Source organism: Quercus suber, unplaced genomic scaffold (assembly GCF_002906115.3).
Source record: "Quercus suber isolate HL8 unplaced genomic scaffold, Cork oak 2.0 scaffold_77, whole genome shotgun sequence".
NCBI lineage: Eukaryota > Viridiplantae > Streptophyta > Magnoliopsida > Fagales > Fagaceae > Quercus > Quercus suber.
Window position 1 is genome coordinate 89,994 of NW_027069542.1, and position 17,822 is coordinate 107,815.

Genomic DNA, 17,822 nt, shown 5'->3' on the forward strand with positions numbered 1-17,822 from the left:
GTTTGCGCTTCATTTACTCTTGTTCCGCACTTAGATAAATTAGAGTAAAAGCAATCTAGCCGTAATCTTTTTATTGGGGGTCTAAACAGCTCTTGTGTTTTAACACATTTTTGAGCATTCAAAAGCAAACCAAAAGTACACACCAAGATTCAACATTTGATTGTGCAATAATTTTAAGTAGCACAGGCTTTATAATTCGGATTTCAAGTTATTGTGTTTTACATTGTATTTGAATTGCTCTCAAATTTTTCTTAATGTTTGTTTGGATTATGGACATTGTAATTGATCCCCATAAATGACCGATTTTGTCATCATCTTTCAGATGATCTTTTTATGTTGTCTTTCAAATGTTATATGGGCCATTTATCTCTTCTATATCCTTTGCACATTTATCACGGATCAACTTTTTGTTAGTAAGACCAAGATGGCCCAGCCTTATTGAATGGTGATAGGCCACAATCTGAATGACCCTTTATGATTAAACTAATTAATTAATTAGTCAAGTTATTAATTAATCAATTTAGCATGCAAATATGTGGAAGCACAAACAAATCACCAAATAACTAAATATGCAGCGAAAATTAAATGACATGGTAATTTGTTTACGAATGGGGAAAAACCTCGCGGCAAAAACCCCACCGGGTGATTTTCAGGTCACCACTCTCGAAACTCCACTATTATCAAATCAAGCGGTTACAAGTAAAGGAATCCCAAGTACTTTACCAACCTACAGTTGAACCCTTACCCCAATACCCAATTGGACTTGATTTGCAGTGACAGTTCCCACCTTTGATGCACAGCTCCCAAGTACGTGAATAACCAATGCGCGGATCCCAATACGTGACTTCAGAACACCAACTTAAGGAAAAAAGGTTGGCTGCAAAGTTCTTCAGTTCATCCTACACGATGAAGATCAGGAAGATGCTTGGTCACAAAACCCTATGGTCCAAATACATAGCAACTTCTTTAGAGATGATGAACTAGGTCAAGAATTTCGTCTTTTGATCACAATTTGCTTGAACAGAGATTGCTCAATGAGTTTGCAACTTGTGTCACACTAGACAGCTCTTAAAACAATCCTTTTAGATGTTTAGGGTTTGGAGAAAAGAAGGCTTAAAAGCATATTCACGGATCCCGAGAAAATCAGATCAGAAAATCTGAAATATTAAATCTCGACAGATAGCAGGTGTCGAGGTAGCTATCGAGCAGGTGTCGAGATTTAATGAAATTGCACTTCAGCTTGCTTTTTCTTGGACAGACTTGATGATTTCAACATTTAACCTTGAAACCTTGTTTCTTAAAGTATTAAAAACACATAAAACTACCTAATTACAAGTAGAGTGCGTTTTGTCAAAGGATTTGCTAATTTACATAAATAAGTGACATATGTTCTTAATAAGTGAAAACACATATGTCCTAACAATCCCCCCCTTTGGCAATCCGTGACAAAACCACAACAAGCAAATGAACATATGAGAGAAGTCATAAATCACTAAACTCATATTCACTTGTTGAATACAATAAAATCTATCCTAACACAAACTGTTGAAAAATTTTGCAAGAAGAGAGTTTATGGCAAGTAGACTTTGACAACCTGTATTTCTGAAACACTTTAAACAAAACTCATCAAGGCATCTTGTGTGAAGCAGAAATAATAGATTGCATACAAATATAATGAACATGTATATAAAGATAAAGAAGAAATAACACATGAAGAGAGAGGTGAAAGAAACATACATCCACATATATAAAGAAGTATAAGTACAATGTATGTAAAAATGGTCAAAAGACCTCATATACAAGATCAATGTATCTATAAAGAATAGAAAAGAAAAGATACATAAAAACTTCACTACATCCCTTAAGAATATCAACACTCCCCCTATCAAAATGTCCTATACTAACTCTCCCCCTAAGATGACTACTCTCATAACCCAAAACTACTCCTCCTTTTTGTCACGAGTGACAAAGGGTAGAGTGTCATGTAGACATCTCATCAGTAGAGCTAGCATCTCCATCATCATCATCATCATCATCATCATCATCCTTAGAATTCTCAGAATCTGAAGATGCCGGAGTAGGTGGTGAAGGAGTAGCCTTTGGAGCAAAACCACCCATGGTCGCCTGCCATCGTGCAATACGACCAACACGAATATTCACCTGATACAACTCAGCAGAGAGTGTATCAAGGCGAGTGTCCATGCGCTGCAGCTGCGCCATAATGTCTCCTAGAGATACATCGCCCGTAGAGGAAGAAGGAGCAAATGTAGATGGAGCTGATCTAGATGGAGTAGATCTGGACGGAGCCGAACGGGAGAGAGGAGTGGAATCCGTCTGTCGCGACCTAAATTGAGCCTCACTACGTTTTATTGTAGCGGCATCTATGGCAGATATATGTGTGAAATGGTCAGACACAGGAAATGGAATGGAAAAATGGCGTAAGATCCTCGTGATAGCGGAAGGAAAGATAAGCTTATCATGGGACGCCGAATCAAGATAAACATCTATGATAGAAAGAATAAATTGAGAAGGAAAATCTATAGTGAGATACTCAAGAAGAGAACAAAAATCGAACACGAGGCTCTGTGATAGAGTTGTAGTGAGAGAGATGATGGAGTACAAATGTCATCACAATGTTGAGGAATCTAGGACCTTTAGCAAAAGGCCTACATGATGTGTACTGATGTTCACCCAAATTAGCAGGGCGCTGACAAAAGGCAGAGATGAGCTTATCTTTGGACACAGTCCTCAGACGCTCACAAGAAGGATAGTCAGGAAACTCTATCCTAGGAACCTTAAGCACATCCGCAACTAGCTGCGGTGTGACAGGGATAAGCGTACCTCGAATGCGAGTAAAAAAGAGAGGTACTGAATGCTCTATCCCGTGCATGTTGGAGTAAAACTCCTGAATCAGCACGAGAGGACAAGTGACCGGGATGTCACACAGTGACCCCTATCCCCTACTGTGAATGACAGAGGGAAGGTCAATGTCGGTGAAGTCTGCCAAAATGACTTGGTGTTTCGAATGAACACCTCGTCGAGAAAAGTTCTCCGTAAATGCCTTGTGGGCATCTCCATCACGAAACCAAAGGTTAAGAGGAGTAGAGTCAGAAGAAAAGGAAGCTCCAGAACACAGAGGGTTTCGAGCAGGAGTGGATTTACGTTTGGGTGCCATAGACACTACTAACGTAAAAGAAGGAGAAAGAGATAGAGAGGGAGACAATCAGAAAAGTCCCAACACAGTTCAAGATAAAGCAAATATGATGAACAAAAAGAACGTATGCATGGGAATGCATGAGCATGTGACATGCAAAGCAAAAAAAAGCATCATGGGCTCAGCCCAATCCAATCCTACTAGCACACAGCATAAAGTACACATCTAAATGCATGTAAACGTCATTCTAATGCACATGGAATGCAATGTATGTCATTTTGAAAGCATTTAAATGAAAACCTAACCCAAAATTTTAAGAGAAACTCATCAATTTTGAAAAACTCCAAAAATTTTCAAAAATCCCAAAAACTAGGTTTCAAAACATGCAATGAATGAAAAAGGAAGGGAAAAATGAACTTATCAAGTGATTGAAACCAAGGGAAGGCCGAAAATCAAGAGGGTTTGAAGATTTGAGTGAGAAAAAGGTGTTTGGGAGGTGAACAGCCACGGACAGATTGAGAGAGATCGAGGGAATGAAGTTTGAATCGTGAGAAAACCTTAAATAGACACTTCAGTAAATCTCGACAGCTGAGGTGTCGAGAGGTATCGAGGAAGCTGTCGAGGAGGTATCAAGGAAAATGGCCTTCGACAGATGGAGGTATCGAGGAGACAGGAACTTTCTCGATCGATCCATCAGGTGTCGAAGAGGCGTCGAGATTACGATAAGAAAAAGCTTAAGAAGCTCAACAGATGACCAAGTATCGAGGAGGTGTCGAGGAGGTGTCGAGACAAGATGAAAAAGCAGTTTTTCGAGAAAAGAAAAACACAAACATGAATGCAATTCATCATACACCTCAACCAGTGATCCACTCAACATATGAAGTACTCAAAATCATCTCCCAACAAGAATTTATACACATGGAACCTCAAAAACACATACACACACTAAACAAGTTTAACCAATTTTATTTTTTAAAAACAAGTTAAGACAGTTTAGTGAGCATACATTAGCACATTTAGAACCTTTGTGATGGCCAAATCACATTATACCTACACATGTATCAAAAGTAGCAAAGAATATTGCGTGTTGTGTGTGAAAAACATCGCAAGATTGTATATGTATATACATGTTATGACGATTTGAGATATGAGAAAATAACTTTAACTCACACACAATCATAACTATTTGATGAGGATTATCACCTTCGAGGTACATCCTATAACTCCCACATCTCCTAGAATACATGCTTGCAACATATTTAAAGTATTTTTTTATCTTTTTGCTTTTTATTTTCTTTTATTTTAGCATATCATACATGGGCATATAAAAGAGAGAAAAGAAATACCCAAGATGTTAAGCATTTGACATCACACTTTTGTTATGCCGAAGCATACGAATGTCTTTGACACTGCACTTTTGCTATGCCGAAGCATACAGGTGTCTATGACACTGCACTTTTGCTATGCCAAAGCATACATGTGTCATTTATGATTGATGAGCAGCAGTGGTGAGATGGTTATTTATGCCTTTCTCTTAGGATTTTCTAGTCCTACCCGTTAAAAAGAGTGATATGAGTGTTAAGTTTTAAGAGATAATTTAATCTTACTCATCACAAACAAGAGCCACAAAGCTTACTTGCTTAGTTGTGCATAGAGATGCTCATCTAAGTTACAAGAGATACAAAGTTTAGAAACTTTGTTTCAATGGCCATCTAAGGTACACAAGTACCAAAGTACACAAAACACACATTGTTTTTGTATTTTTCTAAATTTTTCAATTTTTTTTTATTTTTTTATATTAAAAAATAAAATAAACAAAACTGAAAGTAAACACACAAAACTTGTTAAACAAAGCAAAGCATAAAACTAGACTGACTCAACAAAAATGCAAACCACACAAGTAATGCAACAAAACAAAACCAGAAGGGAAAAGAAAGTGATGAGATCACTTAGAGTCCTTTTTCTTCCATACCTTGGAAGAACCTTTTCTTTGATTGAATCCTTAAACCGGTGATGAGGGGGAAGAATTGAAACCGTTCAAGTTAGAAAGAAACATGAGGGCTTTTAGAATATCTCCAAGAGGAGCAAGAGAGGATTGAAGCTGATTTTGGCTTTCAAATGCTATCATGCCATTGCTCTGTTGTGTGTCTAGCCACTTATAGCAATTTGGTCGAGTATGACTGGCAGCTCCACAATGATGACAGAGATGCTGCTTCTTTTGTTTAGGCTTTTGAGAGTTAGCCTTCTTAGCCCTAGGGTTTTTAGCATCTTTCTTATCTTGTTTAGGGGGTGCTCTTAAGATAGATTTACCCTTGTCTAAGTTCTCACTAGCTAATTCAATTTTGACATCAGTGTTCTCAATTTCAGTGTTATCAGCAGGAGAAACAAAAACAATATTGCTAGTAGAAGCAGTATTAGAGAAAGAAAGACCATACCCCAAACCAGTTCGATCCGAAGCAGTTTTCTGATTGCTTAGCATCTCATCAAGCTTTGCACTTGAAGTCCTCTCCAATTGAGCTCTAACTTGAAACAGCTCAGCTTCAAGCTTCTTGGTCTTCTCGGCCAAAAAGTTGTTCTCAAACCTCAGTGCTCCAATAGTTTGATTCACCTCATTAACTTTTGTGGACAACTCTTCACGATCAAGTTCTACATCACTGAGCTTCTTGGTGGCCAGCCTATATAGTTTCTCATGCTTCTCAAAGAGCTTGTAAAGCTTCTCATAGGCTGAGTGGATATCATCTTGATCATCCATCTTCTCAAATTTGGACTCCACCAATTCTTCTTCTTCTTCATCCACTTCTTCAACAATCCCTTCAGTAGGATTGACTGTGGTAGTGAAGGCATTTAAGATTCCGTCATCCTCATTGTCGGAATCATCTTCAGGCTCAGTGTCACTCAAGGTTGCAGCAAGTGCCTTACTCTTCCCAATGCTCTTGAGATATGTTGGGCATTTATGCTTCATGTGACTGAATCCATGACATCTGAAGTACTTTAGTCCAGCCGGAACAGTGTACTGACGGCCATCCTTAGTGTCCTTCTTCCCTTTGTCTTGGTTCTTAAACTGAGAAGAACTAGATTGTCTGCGATCCTTGTCGAAGTTCCTCCCATTGGCATTCTTCATAAACTTCTTAAACTGCCTTGTAATGTAGGACTTCATCTTAGAATCTTCATCATCGGAAGACTCATCTGTATCACTGCTCTTTGCCTTCAAGGCCATGCTCTTGCCTTTACTAGTTTTGCCAATCCTAGATAGTCCTAGCTCGTAGGCCTGCAAGTTTCCAACCAGCTCAGTTAAAGGAATTTTGTCAATGTCCTTTGGTTCTTCTATTGCTGTAATCTTGGCATGGAATCTCTCAGGTAGAGATCTGAGCACCTTCCTTACAACCTTGGGTTCAGGGATGGTTTCTCCAAGACTGAAGGCTGAGTTCACTATGTCCTTTAACTTGGCATAGAACTCATCAAACGACTCATCCTCCTCTATCTTAATTTCTTCAAAGCTTGTAGTGAGCCTCTGAAACTTTGAATCTTTGACAGCCTTTGTTCCTTCATAAGTTGTCTGGAGGATGATCCAAGTCTCCTTAGCAGTTTCAGTTGAGGATATCTTCTTGAACTCCTCATTGGTGACTGCGCTAAATAGGGCATTTAACGCTCTGCTGTTGAAGTTAGCCGCCTTGATCTTTGCGTCATCCCAATCGGCCGATTCTTCTTTTGGCTTGGTTCAGCCAATCTCTACAGCCTGCCACATCTTCTCATCTAAAGACTACAAGAAAGCTCTCATGCGTACTTTCCAGTATGCATAGTTAGTGCCATCAAATAAAGGAGGTATAATTAATGACTGTCCTCTATCCATGACAAGCAGGGGTCAATGGATCAACACAGTAAAGATTAAACCTAATCGGAGTGTGCTTGCTCTGATACCACTTGATAGGCCATAATCTGAATGACTCCTTGTGATTAAACCAATTAATTAATTAGCCAAGTTATTAATTAATCAATTTAGCATGCAAATATGTGGAAGCACAAACAAATCACCAAATAACTAAATATGCAGCGGAAATTAAATGACACGGTGATTTGTTTACGAATGGAGAAAAACCTCGCGGCAAAAACCCCACCGAGTGATTTTCAAGTCACCACTCTCGAAACTTCACTATTATCAAATCAAGCGGTTACAAGTAAAGGAATCCTAAGTACCTTACCAACCTACAGTTGAACCCTTACCCCAATACCCAATTGGACTTGATCTGTAGTGACAATTCCTACCTTTGATGCACGGCTCCCAAGTACGTACCAATGCGCGGATCCTAGTATGCGACTTCAGAACACTAACTTAAGGAAGAAAAGTTGGCTGCAAAGTTCTTCAGTTCATCCTACATGATGAAGATCAGGAAGATGCTTGGTCACAAAATCCTATGGTGCAAATACACAGCAACTTCTTCAGAGAGGATGAACTAGGTCAAGAACTTCGTCTTTTGATCACAATTTACTTGAACAGAGATTGCTCAATGAGTTTGCAACTTGTGTTACACTAGACGGCTCTTAAAACAATCCTTTTATATGTTTAGGGTTTAGAGAAAAGAATGCCCAAAAGCATATTCACAGATCCCAAGAAAATCAGATCAGAAAATCTGAAATATTAAATCTCGACAGATAGCAAGTGTTGAGGTAGCTATTGAGCAGGTGTCGAGTTTTAATGAAATTGCACTTTAGCTTGCTTTTTCTTGGATAGACTTGATGACTTCAACACTTGACCTTGAAACCTTGTTTCTTGAAGTATTAAAAACACCTAGAACTACCCAATTACAAGTAGAGTGCGTTTTGTCAAAGGATTTGCCAATTTACATAAATAAGTGACATATGTTTTTAATAAGTGAAAACACATATGTCCTAACAAATGGGATCTATGTGAGTGTTTCATTTTCATGTTTCAGGTATCAAGGGAAGGGGACAAAAACATGCAAGAAAAAGAACTGATTTTTTCAGTTTAAACAAGTTTCTTTGCTGATTTTAGCTCAATGGTGGTGTAGATTATTTCAATTTCATCTCAATTCTGATATGAAGATTTACTTCAGATTTCTTTCATAAACCAACCCATGACCTTCATTTGGAAGTGTAATGTTTAGCATGCCATTTACATGGTAGCATTGGTTGATCTTTATTTATTTTTAGTTTTGTTTCCTTAGAGGGCTTGGGATTATTATAAAGTATTCGATTGTCGTGTATCATGTTTCCTCTTTTAGGCACCCCCTCCCCATTTTTGGGAATTTTCCCTCCCATTTGTACTAAATTACGTAAAAATTGCATTGTTGATTCTTACATTTCAAATTATAAGGGTAAAGTAGATATCATCTTTATTCCAGAATAATTGTCCTTAAAAACTTTTATTGTTGATGAATGAGTTTGATGAATATTCTTTATCTTTATAATTGATCGACAAACTATTGAATAATTATATACTTTACTAGAAGTCATATAGACACATACCTTTGGTGGAATAGATCACCAAATTGCCGGATCTTGTTCTTTGCTTGCTTTACGAACTCCTCACAATCTCCTTTGTGGAACACCTCCAAGTCCCAGAAGAGGCTACTGGAGTCTCTCCTAATTTCCACGCTCCAAATTCGAGGGAATAGTAGATGGTGTCCCAGAGAGATGGCTTATTTTGAGAGAGCACTCAAAACTATACGTATGTTCACTCACTTTGTCTATCATCTAACTGACAAATGTAGGAGTATTTTAAATACTCATAGAGATTTACTTACTATCATATATATGTGATCCCTAAAAGATCTCTTCTCTTAAGTTTAAATTACTCCACCACTGATATTGATAACCTATATCAATATCTATTAAGTTTAAATTACCCCACTATTGATATTGATAACTCATGCCAATATCAGTTAATTTAAATTTAAACTTACTTATTAGATAACCCATGTGGACGATCCATGGGCCATGGATTATAGGTTGGATCAAAACCAGCCCAATTTCTAAAATCTCCCACTCGTCCACACTGGGTACTACACTCAGAACTGGCTCCTCTCAATCTCTTGTCCAATCCTTTCTTTATACAGAAAAATGGAGTCTGTGACCTGACGAGAAGGTGTAGGGTAGGAGTACTATATTAAGTCACCATCTAAACTAAAATAGTAGATCACTCATAGTATCTCGCCTATGGCCCAGATTATTTGATCACACCCGATCAAGTTTCTTTAATCCCTCATAAGTTCAAAACTCAAAGCAACACTTGATCCTATACAATATAATATGCTCATGATTATATTGAAAAAAAATTCCTCATAATCACCTGGGCTATGAGCCATAAAATAAATTGTGTGTTCTAAATAATCTTCCCCAGACACTCATGTAAATTCATTCACACTTGACTGCTTTCCTAGACATGCTCCGCGAGACCGTATATATCATGGCCCTAAGATGACATGCTAAAGTAGCGACATCAAACATTCATTTCATAACATAGTTCTAGGTCGAAAAAGGGCATAGAATGGACCATATAATGGTCGACTAGGGCTCACATAGTGACGGAGTAGGGATCTATCCAATCACTCCCTTAATTGGTCGGTTATAGCACATACAGTATAATTTGCATGCTATGGTGGAGCTCCCACTCAACTGGGCTTGTCACACTCAAATACTATACAAATCTTAGTCCAATTGCCATAAAGGTAACCAACCTGAGTTTCTCAACATAGTTACACATCAAGTTCCTGTCTATGATCTCACATTTGGCTTTATTTAGGCTTCATGAAGTTGTGGATACACTTCAAGTGCGACTCCCATAAGTCTTATCTTAGCCTAGCTAAGGTGACATTCATTATATTATCTTGCATGCTTCCCTAAGCGTCAAGATGATCACTTACTTGATTTACAGAAAAACAAAGTGATCACCATGTCTCATCCTGCTCGCTACTTAAGCGCTAGGGTGATCGTCTATGTGAGTAGACCGATTTAAGCCTGGTGACATATTCTCAAATAATGTGTGCTCAGTATGAAATATCAATCATATCATAAGGTGAATCAAAATAAATAACATCATTATTGCATAAAGTATGAATAAACATAAATGTCCATAAGGTATCCAAAAACATATCAAATCCTACAAAGTCCCAAACTCCTAACATGAGCCTGAAAGACATCTCTAGCAATGGCTTTAGTAAGTGGATTAGCCACCATCCTGCTAGTGGAGATATGTTGGAGGATCACCTCTCCTTGTGTAATAGCAAGATGAATGTAGTTATAACGAGTTTGTATGTGTTTGCTTTTGCTATGATACTTAGGATCTTTAGCATGAGCCAAGGCTACCATATTATCACAATACATCCTTACAGCTTCATCTGCAAGAGATGTCACCCTTAGGCTTTGGAAAAATCTCTTTAACCAAATAGCTTCTTGTGCTACTGCTAAACAAGCAACATACTCAGACTCCATTATGGATAAAGCAATGCAAGACTGTTTCTTATTGCACCAAGAGATAGCTGCACCACTAAGTAGAAATGCATAACCTGTAGTGGACTTGCGCTCATCTCTATCGCTAGCCCAGTCAGCATCAGAATAACCTCTTAATCTCAAATCTCCACCCTGATAGCAAAGAATGAGATTTGATGTCCTACGAAGGTATTAAAAAATCCTCATAACTGCTTGCCAATGAACAGGTGTTGGATTACTTTGATAACGACTAACCATACCAACTACAAAATAGGTGTTTGGTCAAGTACACAATATAGCATACATCAGACTTCCAACTGCACTTGCATAGGGAACTCTTGCCATTTCCCTCTTTTCCTTTTCTGATTTAGGGCAATCTTCAAGGCTTAATGTATGTCCCTTCTCAATTGGAGTGTTTATGGGTTTGGAATTATGCATACAGAATCGCTCTAAGATCATCTTTATGTTAGTTTCTTGAGACAAACCAAGAAGCTTCTTTGAGTGATCCCTAAAGATCTTAACTCCAAGCACATAATTAGCCTCTCCCATGTCCTTCATTTCAAAAATAGAGGACAACCACCTTTTGGTGGTGACAATCATCTCCATATCATTTCCAGCCAACAAAATGTCGTCCACATACAAAGATAGGATAAGTAAACTCTTTCTTGATTATTTGAGATACACACAATGGTCTTCTTCCATCATTTCGAAACCAATCAAAATAATAGCCTTATGAAATTTGAAATACCATTGTTTAGACGCTTGCTTTAGACCATAAATGGATCACTTAAAGCGGCACACTCTGCACCCTTGTTCCTTGACCTCAGAGCCAATAAGTTGATCCATATAGATCTCCTCGTCTAGTTCTCCATTGAGAAATGCAGTCTTTACATCCATTTGGAAGAGTCCAAATCCAAATGTGCAACAATAGCTAGAATAAGGTGAATAGAGACAAATCACACTACTGGGGAGAAAGTCTCTTCATAGTCTATCCCTTCTCTTTGGGTATAGCCTTTCGCCATGAGACGAGTCTTATATTTGTCAATTGATCCATCTGCCTTGCACTTTATTTTTAAAACCCACTTGTTTCCAATGGTCTTGCATCCAAGCGGAAGGTTAACCAACTCCCAAACTTGATTCTTTGCCATAGAGTCCATCTCATCCCTCATAGCAACTATCCATTCATGTGAAGCAGGTGAAGCTAATGCTTCCTCATAGGAAGCAGGCTTATCAAGGTCCAGTGAATCACATATAAAAGATTCCCCCTCAATCTCAAAATGACGATGGGGAATAGTTCCACGTTCACTTCTACATACATTGGATCCTTGTGTGTCACTATCTAGCAGTTTGCTCCCACTAGGAGCAAAATCACTCCCACTATCTTTGGCGATTTCAGGATGAAGTTGTGATTCTCCACCCTCGCCCAAAGATGGTATGACACTTTCAAGTTCTTGCAGCTCATAGAGCTAAAGATCTTATTTTGCTTCACTGATGCTTGAAAAATCATCTTCAACGAAGTTGACATCACGAGACTCTATCTCAGTCATTCCACCATCAGAATGTTCACCATACATTACATACCCCTTTGAGCTTTCTGAATATCTTATAAATATTTTCTTACTTGCTCGAGGGCCCAATTTCCCATACTTATGGGAAGTACTGTGAACAAAACCTGCACAACCCCAAGGCCGCAAGTTCTCCAAATTAGGTTTTGCACCAGTCCATAACTCATATGGTGTTGTGGGAACTGACTTAGAAGGCACACGGTTAAGGATGTAGGCAACAATCAACAATGCATCCCCCCAAAACGAAATTGGTAGGTTAGCTTGTGCCATCATCGATCTAACCGTCTCTAATAGAGTAGGATTCCTTCTCTCTGCAACACCATTTTGTTGTGGAGTACCAAGAATCGTCAATTGCCTGCGTATCCCTTTTTCCTCACACAGTTCTTGAAATTGTATAAAAAAATATTCACGACCCCTATCAGTTCAAAAAACCTTTAGGTTCCTTTCTTTTTGATTCTCAACCTCTACCACAAAGCGTTCAAAGCAATCTAATGCTTCAAAGTGATGGGAGATCAAATAGACATAACTGAAACGTGAATAGTCATCTATAAATTTGAGAAAATAAGAGTTTCCATGGCATGCCTTAACATTTATAGGCCCACATATGTCCGAATGAACTAATTCCAAAGGATGAGTTGCCCTTGGAGCCTGACCAAAAGGCTTCCTACAAGCCTTTCTAGCTAGACAAGGTTCACACATAGGTAGGCTTATGTAAGCTTGAATTTAATCACCCATTATGTTGGTTTTATTCCATGTCAAATTTGCTTGTAATTCAGCATTTAGAAACCCTATAGTTAGGTGGGACTCATGTAAGGGTAGTGTGTGAAAGAGTGTGAAGAAATGCTCAAGAATGTGTAGTGAAGTAGGGACTCGCGACTGGCAAGCCACTAGATGATGCACACAAGCGAAGCATGCAGAGAAGCTGAATCGTCATGCCAGCTGTTGCACTACATGACAAAAAGTCCAAACTGTCCATTCAATTAGCTTGCGGCTTGAACTCGCGACTTGGTCAAGTCGCGAGGCCAAGTCGCCAACCAGCTTTGTTTTGGAAAAATTGACTCTTCACATTCCTTTCTCACCCTAGTATAAATACTACTTATATCCATGAAATGTAGAGAGCTTCTAGAGAGAACATTAAGAGAAAAACTCTAGAGAAAAACAAGATTGACTCATCCACAATCTTGGCATAGAGACTATTCAAATTTCTCTACTCTCACCCTCTCTATTGTTACATCCTTGAGAGATTCATTACTAAAATCCTTTTCTCACCATACCCATATCTGTGAGAAGGCTTTTTAGTGTTTTGGGAAGCAGTTAGGAAGGGACCAATAATTATTGTTTGATGCTATGGGCTATAGCAGAATCCGGTAAGCTAGAAAAGACAAAGGTTCGGCGTAACCTCGTTGGAGCAAGAAGCTTGGAAGGCTTAGGTACATTTGGTAGATTAGGCTTGGAGGGTCTATTGCTGTTCATGTATCCCAACTACATTTTCTAATGGACTATTGACCGCTTAGAAGGCGGTGGAGAGGTTTTTTGCTGAGGGCTTCGGTTTCCTCTTCAATAACACATCGTTGTGTTGTCCTTATATTTGCATTTCTCTTCCCTTAATCTTTGCCATTTAATTTCTACTGTGGATGTGATTTTAATTGGTTTAGATTGTTTATCAATTTTGTTATTAGTTTGTGTTCATTTTCTGCACATATATTGTCTGACATTAAGCTTGAATTGATAATTTTGTAATTGGGGGTCTAAACGTTCATAGTGTTTTATACGCTATTTGAACATTTAGCTTACATTGGTGATAGACCCCAATAGCCCTTCTCTAGCTAGTCTAGCCAATCTATCTTTTCCTATGTGTTTGGGTCTAGCATGCCATATTACAGAATCAGAAACATCATCATTATGAGCAATAAAAGAAAAAGAGGAATGATGTAAATCCAACATAAAGAAATTATTAGATAAATAACCATGTCCATACAAGGTTTTATTTAAATAAAAATCCAACTTAGGACCATCGAAATGGAAACTAAATCCAAGTCTAAGCATAGTAAGTACTGAAAATAGATTACATTGGACACTAGGTGCATGAAGCACATCATGAAAAAGTAACGTACGTCCCATATGCAATTTAAGTTGGTAGGTTCCAACTCCTATGACTTCTTCTTGAGCTTCGTTACCCAAAATAACGTACTGTGTGCCTGTTGGTATCTTTCTGTAATCCACACACCCAACCCTATCTTTGGCTATATGTTTGGTTGCTCCTGAATCTACAATCCACTCAGGAATAGTATGAGCAACAAAAACATGTGTACAAACATAAGTAATAGCAGAATTGTTAAAAATGGATACCTTCTTCAGCTCAGTGCACTCACGAGCAAAGTGATCCTTCTTACCACAGTTGTAGCATTTGATATTTGCCTTGTCCTTCTTAGCACGCTTGCCCTTTTGGCGCTTTGCTATCTTGCCTTTTTTAGGCCCAAGGTTACCAGCTCCTTTGGCATTCCTCCCTTGTCCTTTGTGTTTAGGCCTAAATGCCTTCCATTGCCCAGATTGGGCAACAAGGAGGGTGTTTTGGTGCGCCCCCATATGCTCTGCCTCAAGCTCGAGATGACGAGAAATATCAGCAAAAGTCTTGATATTCTTACTATGTGTCAAAACAAGCTTCATTTGCCCCCAAGTAGGTTCAGGTAGTGAACGTATCACCCCAGATTATTACTAGCAGCCTTTAGGTCACGGATCAATGCAGACATTGTCCTTACATGTTCAGCTATGCTATGCTTTGAATCCATAACATATTGCTCAAACTTCAAAGTAAGAGCTCGCAACCTAGCTGCTGAAGTCCCTCCATAGGCAATCTTAAGCTAGTTCCACATCTCTTGGGCATTTGGGTAGTCCTTAAACTCCCCAATAAGATCATTGTGCAAACTACTCAGCATAGTGAAGCGTGCACAATGATCTTTCTAAACCTAAGACTCATAGGCCTCTATGTCACGGCGATGTTGGACAGTATTCCCATTTTCAGGTCGCATCATCACATTGGTTAGGGTTTCAAGGACCTCTTCTTCATTAAGCAGATATGGAATTTTTCTATTCCACATATCATAGTTGGTTCCATTTAGTTTCTCTCCCTTAGTTAGATCAGCAACTACATTCTAAGTGGCCATGTTCACTACATTCATTACACAAGTTGACATTAGCACATACATTTTTAGATTTTATTTCCAAAAATCCAACAAGACCATGATATTCTTTTCTACATAGTGAGATCAAAAATTTCGCTAAGCTCATAATCATCTCTCACTGTGTAAATTGGAATATCACATCTAATTGATTTTAAATAAAATTTTGTGAAGAATAAAACATCACACCATCCACATATTAAATCATACATATAACATGTGTCCATACATCTTTGTGCACAACACATTGTGCATGGGCTCCACTATAAGCCCTATTGGTAATTTCATACAACATGCTAAGACAAAATTTGAAAATTATAGGTAACCGTGAAACACATCCCCTTACATGGCTTCCAAAATTAAATTACATAGCCTTAAATTATGTAAGGTTGAAATTTATCAACCATCTTGTTGGCTTTATTCCATGCCAATTTGCTTGTAATTTAGCACTTAGTAACCCTGTATTTAGGTGGGATTCATGTAAGGGTAGTGTGTGAAGAGAGTGTGAATAATTGCTCAACTTTGTGCCAAAAAGCAGGGACTCGCGGCTAGGACTCGTGACTGACTCGCGGCTTGAAAGCCGCCAACTGTTGTGCACGTGAGAAGCATGCAGGGAGGTGAAGGGTCACGCCAGCTGTCGCACTATAAGACAAAAATCCCAGGCTGGTCAGACCGTTATCTCGCAACTTGAACTCACGACTTGGACCAGTCGCGAGGCCAAGCCGCCAACCAGCCATGTTTGGAAAAAACTTACTCTTTGTATTTCAAACACACACCACTATATATAGACCCTTATATCCACGAAATGTAGAGAGCTTCCAGAGAGAATTTTGTGAGAGAAACCCTAGAGTAAAACAAGATTACCTCATCCCCAATCTTCACCAAGAGACTTTACAAATTCCTCTACTCTCTTCCTCTCCATTGATACATTCTTGAGAGGTCATTGACCAAATCCTTTTCTCATCACACCCACGTCTGTGAGAAGGTTCATTTGGTGCTAAGGGAAGCAGTTTGGAAGGGACCAATGGTTATTGGTTGATGCTATGGGTTATAGCAGAATCCGGTAAGCTAGAAAAAAAAAAAGATTCAGCGCAACCTCGTTGGAGCAAGAAGCTTGGAGGGCTTATGTACCTGGGTAGATTAGGCTTGGAGGGTCTATTGCTATTCATGTATCCCAATTACATTTTCTAGTGGATTATTGACCGCTTGGAGGGCGATGGAGAGGTTTTACGTTGAGTGCTTCAGTTTCCTCTTCGATAACACATCACGTGTTGTCCTTGTGTTTGCATCTCTCTTTCCTTTATCTTTACCATTTAATTACTGCTGTGATTGTGATTATTTATGGTTTAGATTGTTTATCAATTCTGTTATAAGTTTGTTATCATTTTTCGCACATACATTGTTTGATATAAAGCTTAAATTGTAATTGGGGGTCTAACTGTTCATAGTGTTTTCAACGCTATTTGAACTTTCAAATTACATAGCCAAAAACAATAGCCCAAAAAAAAAATTCCAAAAAACATTGGCCTAAAAAAAAAAAAAATTACATATTCAAGTACTCTACTACAAAGATTCTATTTTTAATTAAAAAATTGGGGATGCCACGTTACCAAATAATTTAAAAAATTGTCTTATCCATCCACAATAACAATAAATAAAAATATACATGTTGCATAAATTACCAATATAATCTCTAACTATAGAGATCAGCCAAAGAGTCTCATAAACCCTTTGGATTATCATCACATAATGCATTCATATAATATCAATTCAATCATATCACAATTCATAAATTAATTCAAAGATTAAAAACATGCATAATTATACAGAAAATTAGAAAACTAATTTCACAATTTTTCTCATATTATCACAATTCTATTTTAACGTCACAGTTAAAAAAAAAAAAAAAAAAAATTGCCACTACAATTTACATATATGTCATATTAGAAAAAAATGGTCTAAACAAAATTAAGAATATATAGTGTTTTACTATAAATTAAAATAAATAATAAGAAAACCCACTGTGCATGTTATAACATTTGATTTTGATATAGTTTTCTATATTGTTATAACCCAATTCCTTTGTAAACTATGTTACAAATCCACACAGCATTTGTAAATAATATTACAAATCCACACAGCCACTTGCGTGTGGCTTATCACTTACATAGTTTCCTTGTTGAAGGAAACAACAACAATTTGTGTGTACTTATACACCAACGTGATCTCAGGGGCGGAGCCACATAGTGGCTTGAGGGGGCCGAGGCCCTTGCAACAAAAAAAAAAAAAATTCCCATTAGACTAGGAAGAAAAAATTAATGGGCCCCCCCAACATTAACCAGCCGGCCCCCCTACCCATTTCTCACCCATTTTCCCAGCCCCCAATCAAAAATTAGGAACACCTCAAATTAAAAATATATATATATGTTCTACTTTCATGCAAAAAAAAAAAAAAAAAAAAAAAACAAAACAAAGCCC